The sequence below is a fragment of the Mesoplodon mirus genome, assembly GCF_964341445.2.
Source record: "Mesoplodon mirus genome assembly, chromosome: 10".
NCBI classification, from domain to species: domain Eukaryota; kingdom Metazoa; phylum Chordata; class Mammalia; order Artiodactyla; family Ziphiidae; genus Mesoplodon; species Mesoplodon mirus.
In genome coordinates this window covers 67,058,571-67,064,570 of record NC_138986.1, presented here as the reverse complement: position 1 = coordinate 67,064,570, position 6,000 = coordinate 67,058,571, and the positions used below count along the sequence as shown (strand labels likewise).

At 46.1% G+C, this 6,000-nt stretch overlaps 1 protein-coding gene across 4 annotated transcripts in view; it reads left to right on the top strand.

Moving 5' to 3' along the window:
• Positions 1 to 809: 809 nt before the first annotated feature.
• Positions 810 to 6,000, top strand: part of CASP8AP2 (caspase 8 associated protein 2) — a 43,053-nt gene continuing 37,862 nt past the window's right edge. For 2 of the 4 annotated variants that reach the window (XM_082633601.1, XM_082633600.1), the window contains exon 1: positions 810 to 867. The gene's annotated coding sequence lies outside the window, so the exon portion shown is untranslated. Of the gene's footprint in view, positions 868 to 1,042; positions 1,149 to 2,261; positions 2,322 to 6,000 lie in introns of those variants that run through there. The other 2 variants (XM_082633603.1, XM_082633602.1) reach the window with 2 other exon arrangements.

Below are 6,000 nucleotides of genomic sequence, written 5' to 3'. Positions count from 1 at the left end.
CCTGGTATCCCCTCCACGAAGCTCCGAACTCCCTGAGGTAAATTGCTTATCATTCAGTAAAGTGTCTGAGGGCAAACAGTGCTTACGCATCGTCATCGAGCCAGCGCCCAGCACCTGTCCAGCACGCGGTTAACAATCAATCGAATTAATAGAATAAAAAACTAAATAGGGCTTCCCTGGTGGCGCAGTGGTTGTGAATCCGCCTGCCAACACGGGGACACGGTTCGAGCCCTGGTCCGGGAAGATCCCACATGCCGCGGAGCAACTAAGCCCGTGAGCCACAACTACTGAGCCTGCGCTCTAGAGTCCGGGAGCCACAACTACTGAGCCCACGCGCCTAGAGCCCGTGCTCCGCAACAAGAGAAGCCACCGCACCACAACGAAGAGTAGCCCCCGGTCGCCGCAACTAGAGAAAAGCCCGCGCGCAGAAGCGAAGACCCAATACAGCCAAAAATAAATAAATAAAATTTATTAAAAAAAAAAACTAAATAAATGACAGGGCCTTCTCATATATTACTTTCCCTTTCATTAAAGAGCTTCTCCCAGACACCGCCCCTACCTCGGCCAAGGTCCTGCCCCTACGGTAGCGGAGTCGCGCCCCTCCTTCCCCGCCAGCTCAGACCCCACCCCTTTCCCTGAAGAACCTAGAAGACTACGGGAGTTTGGCGCCAACCGTGTTTTTTTTAATCCCTCCCAAAGGCGGGAACTAGGAATGTGCGCCGGGGACGTGCTTTGCGTCTGACCTGATTGGCCATGGGCGCTCAGTCCCGCCTCCACGTGCTGATAGCGCGCTGGCATTGGTGGAGACTCCAGAGAGACCTCGGTGTCCAGAAAGGACCCCAGGCTACCTTGGGCCAGGCGGGGCGGGTAAGTTGCTGTGGGGCTCTGGTCTGCGCGGGGCTGCTGGGGAGGAGGTTGCGCTGCGCGGTAGTACTCTGAGCGGAGGCCGGCGGCGTCTGGAGAGCCAGGGAGTTGAAAGCAGCGGCGGAGTCTGTGGCGGGGGGATGGCGCGTCTGATGTCCGGGGCTCCCAGGAAGCCGCGTTCCCGCCGCCCTCGGATGCAGCTTCTGGGCTTTCACCCCCAATCCCTCTGTGGTCCCTCGAGAGTATTCGGGCGGGAGCGGGGGCGAGGGTGAGGGTGAGCGCAGGTAGGAAGTGTCCTTTCGACCGCTCTTCCTGCCCCTCCCCCCCCAAAACCAATCTTCCCTTGGAATGTACTCTTAAATTAAATCTTTCGGATGGGATTTTCTGGAGGAATGGGTTTTTCCTGTGTCTGGTGATCATTGATGTTGTTTCCGCTACTGTTACGCCCAGAGAAGTTGTTTATCTTAATCTCTACAGCGAAGAGAGCCATGCCTAACACATAGTAGGCCCTAAATCAGATGTGAATGTGTAATTCGTAGAATCTCAGGATTTGCACTTCAGGCATCAAGTTGGCATTGATTCTGATTCTTCTCTGGTCTTTCCCATTCTCCACAGCTCCAGTTCCAAACCTTGCCTCTCTTCAGGGCCCCTCCCCCATTTCACTCAGGGCTCCCCCATCTCACTCAGGGCTCCTTTGATTGGAGGCAGACAGAGGCCTTCAGGGCCAGAATCCCCATACTCCAGTTATCTCCTGGCGTTTCTTGCCATTTTACAAGAGCTCGCCCGTTAAAAACTTTGTTATACTCTTCTCTCTAATGAATATTCTTGATTTTGTCATCTGGCTTTAGAGACAGCTGGGATCTAAGCCCAGATCTGCCTTTTACCAGCTGTTTGACCTTGGGGCAAGTTTCTCTTCTCTGTTTCCTCATCTGTAAATTGGGAAAAAGAATAGTCTGTACCCCATAGGACTTTTGGGAGTATTTAAAGTAAATTGATCATGTATTTAGAGCATTTAGGCCAGTGTCTGGCACACAGTGTACAGTATATGTGGCATTTGTTATTCTTTTCCCCTTACATCTTTTTAGGGTTCTCGCTGTATTAGATTGTGTTTCCCATGAGCCTAACAATACACTCTCCCTCTCCCCTGACTCTTTCTCTACACGTTTTTGTTTTTCACTACAAATGTTTATTTCATTCCCTCGATTTTTTTCTTAAAGGAAACTTCCTTCAGAGTGTCTCTTAAAGACATCGTCCTCTCACAAAAGTCTAGGTGATCCTTCTCTCATCTGCTTCGACTTCACCTCTGAATCCATTGGGATTGTTCCTTAAAAGATTATGAGTGAGCTTGCAACTCTTTTCTTGATTCTCAACTTTGAAAATTTTGCCTCTTCACTTAGGTGCAACTCTCCTATCACAAGCAACTCTCATTGTATATCGAGATCCTCATTTGGGGAAAGGTGAGAGCAAGTGTGAAAAATCGTTCTTTGCAAGAGATTCTGATACATAAGTTTTCCTCCTCTCCTTCCTCTTTTCCTTTTCAAGAGAATCACTGGCCTTTATAATTTCAAGAGTAATCTCAGCTACAGCAATTATGTCTTTTTTTTTTAAATTGATAAAGTATAGTTGATTTACAATGTTGTGCTAGTTTCTGGTGTACAGCAAAGTGATTTAGTTATATATTTATGTATATGTATATATACTTTTTCATATTATTTTCCATTATGCTTTATTATAGGATATTGAATATAATTCTCTGTGCTACAGGACCTTGTTGTTTATTTTATATATAGTAGTGTGTATCTGCTAATCCCAAACTCCTGATTTATCCCTTCCCCACCCCCTTTCCCCTTTGATAACCATACATTTGTTTTCTATGTCTGTGAGTCTGTTTCTGTTTCGTAAATAAGTTCATCTGCATCATATCTGAGATTCCACATATAAGTGCTAGCATATGGTATTCGGCTTTCTCTTTCTGACTTCACTCAGTATGACAATCTCCAGGTCCATCCGTGTTGCTGCACATGGCAATATTTCATTCTTTTTTATGGGCTGAGTAGTATTCCACTGTATATATGTACCACATCTTTTTTGTCCATTCATCTCTCGATGGACTTTTAGGTTGCTTCCATGTCTTGGCTATTGCAAATAGTAGCAATTATGTCTTGTCTTCTGTGCTATATACTCCATTTTCCAACTGTCTATTTAGACATTTTCTGCTGGATGTTCGATAGATAATTCAACATGGCTTCTTTGGTTCTCCATTTCAGTTAAAAACATGACTACCTTGTTATTAAAGCTAGGAACTGCAGAGTTGTCTGTAACAAATTGGGATTTTGATTAATTCGGCAAATATTTTTTTATTACCTACCAACCTGTCAGGCTCTGTGCTGAGAGCTGGGGGTACAATGGTGAACAGAACAGAGCCAGGCCTGTTCTTGGTGGAGCTTATAGCCTAGCAGGTGAGGTGGATATTTCTCTAGGAATCCCACAAAAAATGTAATCATAAACTGAAAAGAGGCCATGTAGAGAAAGGACAAAGTGGTATAAGAATATTTAACAGAGGACCTGACCTAGTGGAGAGAAAGGGTAGCCAGGGAAGGCTCAAACATTACTTAATCCACAGTATCACACACAGATGAGTTGAGTGAAGGAGATCAGTGAGGAAAGAACACTCCCTGCAGAGGCGCTGTGGGGGGAGGGGCAAACTGTGTTCTAGGAGCTGAAGGAAGGCCAATATGATCAGAGCAGAGAATGGGGGAGAATGCTACAGACTAACCCTAGAGGAGTGGGGAGAGGCCGGGTCACTCAGGGCTTGGTAAGAAGAATTGTGGCGAAATTTGTTTTTTAATCTAAGATCAGCTGGAAGCACTGAAGAGTTTTAAGCAGAGGAGGAAACATGATCAGATTTGCATTTTGAAAAGACAGCTCAGGCTGTGGTTTTGAAATGGGCAAGATTGGATATTTGAATACCCATTCCCTTAAATCTTTTTCTTTCGTTTTTTTTTTTTTGTGGTACGCGGGCCTCTCACTGTTGTGGCCTCTCCCATTGCGGAGCACAGGCTCCGGACGCGCAGGCTCACCAGCTGTGGCTCATGGGCCCAGCCACTCCGTGGCATGTGGGATCCTCCCGGACCGGGGCACGAACCCGTGTCCCCTGCATCGGCAGGCGGATTCTCAACCACTGCGCCACCAGGGAAGCCCCCTTAAATCTTTTTGATTCTGCTACAGAAATCTTTCAGGTCTGGTCTTAGTCTTTATTTCCACTAATAACTTAGTCATCCCTCATTGTCTCCTGCATTTTTTTTTTTTTGGCTGTGTTGGGTCTTCGTTGCTACGCGCGGGCTTTCTCTAGTTGTGGCAAGTGGGGGCTACTCTTAAGTTGCGGTGCATGGGCTTCTCATTGCAGTGGTTTCTCTTGTTGTGGAGCACAGGCTCTAGGCGTGCGGGCTTGAGAAGTTGTGGCTCGCGGGCTCTAGAGCGCAGGCTCAGTAGTTGTGGCGCACAGTCTTAGTTGCTCCGCGGCATGTGGGGTCTTCCCGGACCAGGGCTCGAACCCGTGCCCCCTGCATTGGCAGGCGGATTCTCAACTACTGCCGCACCAGGGAAACCCCTCTCCTGCCTGTTTTAATAGCATTTTCTATCTCCCTTGCCACTAATATTTTCTATACTTTTCTTGCTAGAGTTGAATGTTTGAAAAGCAGATTTGATCATGATATTTCTCTGCTTTAAAAGCCTTCAGTGGTTCCCTCATTCCATAGTGGATGAAGACCAAGTATCGTAATTATATCACTGGACTTTTCTAAAATCTCAATTCTCATAATCTAACCTCTGGGTATTGAAACCCAGGCTTGCTTGTGGACTCTTAGATAGATGCGGGGAGATGGTGTCAGGAAGTGTGTTTGCGAACACAAACCCAGTTTCACTGAACCTTGGGGTTTTGGAAACCTTGGGATAGTGAGTGATAGGGCTAGAAAGGTAGGTGCCTTTCTTGACTTTATTCCGTAGACATTGGGAAGTAATACAAAGTTTTTGAGCAGGAAGTGAGATGAGCAGGATTGCAGGATTGCTTTGGAAGAACTAACCCAACTGTTGTGTGTAACATGTGTTTGGAGAGGGGAGATAACTAGATAGCTATAGTGCGGGGTCTGAAACAAATTTCGATAGCAAGAATGAGGAAAAGTGGGAGAAGCGTTGTAGGGTAGCATCAGTAGGGATGCTACTTAAAGAAGTAGCAATGTCAGGAGGTGACAAATGTTGACAGAAAGGTCATCTTTTTTGGGTTTGGACTTGGTGAGCTTCGACTTACAGGAATGTGTTTACTTTATTAACTTTAACATCTTATTGCTGACTGTTGATTTGTTTTTTCGTACAAACATATCCTAGTTTTCAAGCACTGAGGGGCAGCAGAGGAGTCTATCAATCTGATCTGGTACCCCTACTTTTTGTGGCAGTTCTTGCTCTCTATCCCGACCTCCTTGTGTTTGCCCATCACATGTTTAATCCAAACTGCTTTGCAGTTGTAAAAAATAAGATAGTGATGTCTAGGAGCTTGTCACCTTAGGAAAGTATTCAGATACCTTTTTACAAGGGCCCAATAGCATTTAGAGCTAGTTATGTGTTATTAAATTGTAATAACCACAATTGTAATTGTAATTAAATTGTAATAAAGTTAAAGAGGGAATTCCCTCTTTAACTTAAAATTTTTTTTAATCATCCTTTTTTTTGGGCTGCGCTGGGTCTTAATTGCGGCACGTGGGATCTTATTTGCAGTGTGCAGGATCTCTAGTTGCGGCATGTGGGATCTTTTTAGTTGTGGTGGACTCTTAGTTGCAGCATGTGGGATCTAGTTCCCTGACCAGGGATCAAACCCAGGCCCCCTGTGTTGGGAGCATGGAGTCTTAACTGCTGGACCACCAGGGAAGTCCCTTAACTTTAAATTAATTTAAATTAATTACAGTTTAAACATCAACCTCGGGGCTCCCCTGGTGGCGCAGTGGTTGAGAATCTGCCTGCCAATGCAGGGGACACGGGTTCGAGCCCTGGTCTGGGAAGATCCCACATGCTGTGGAGCAACTGGGCCCATGAGCCACAACTACTGAGCCTGCGCATCTGGAGCCTGTGCTCCGCAACAAGCTA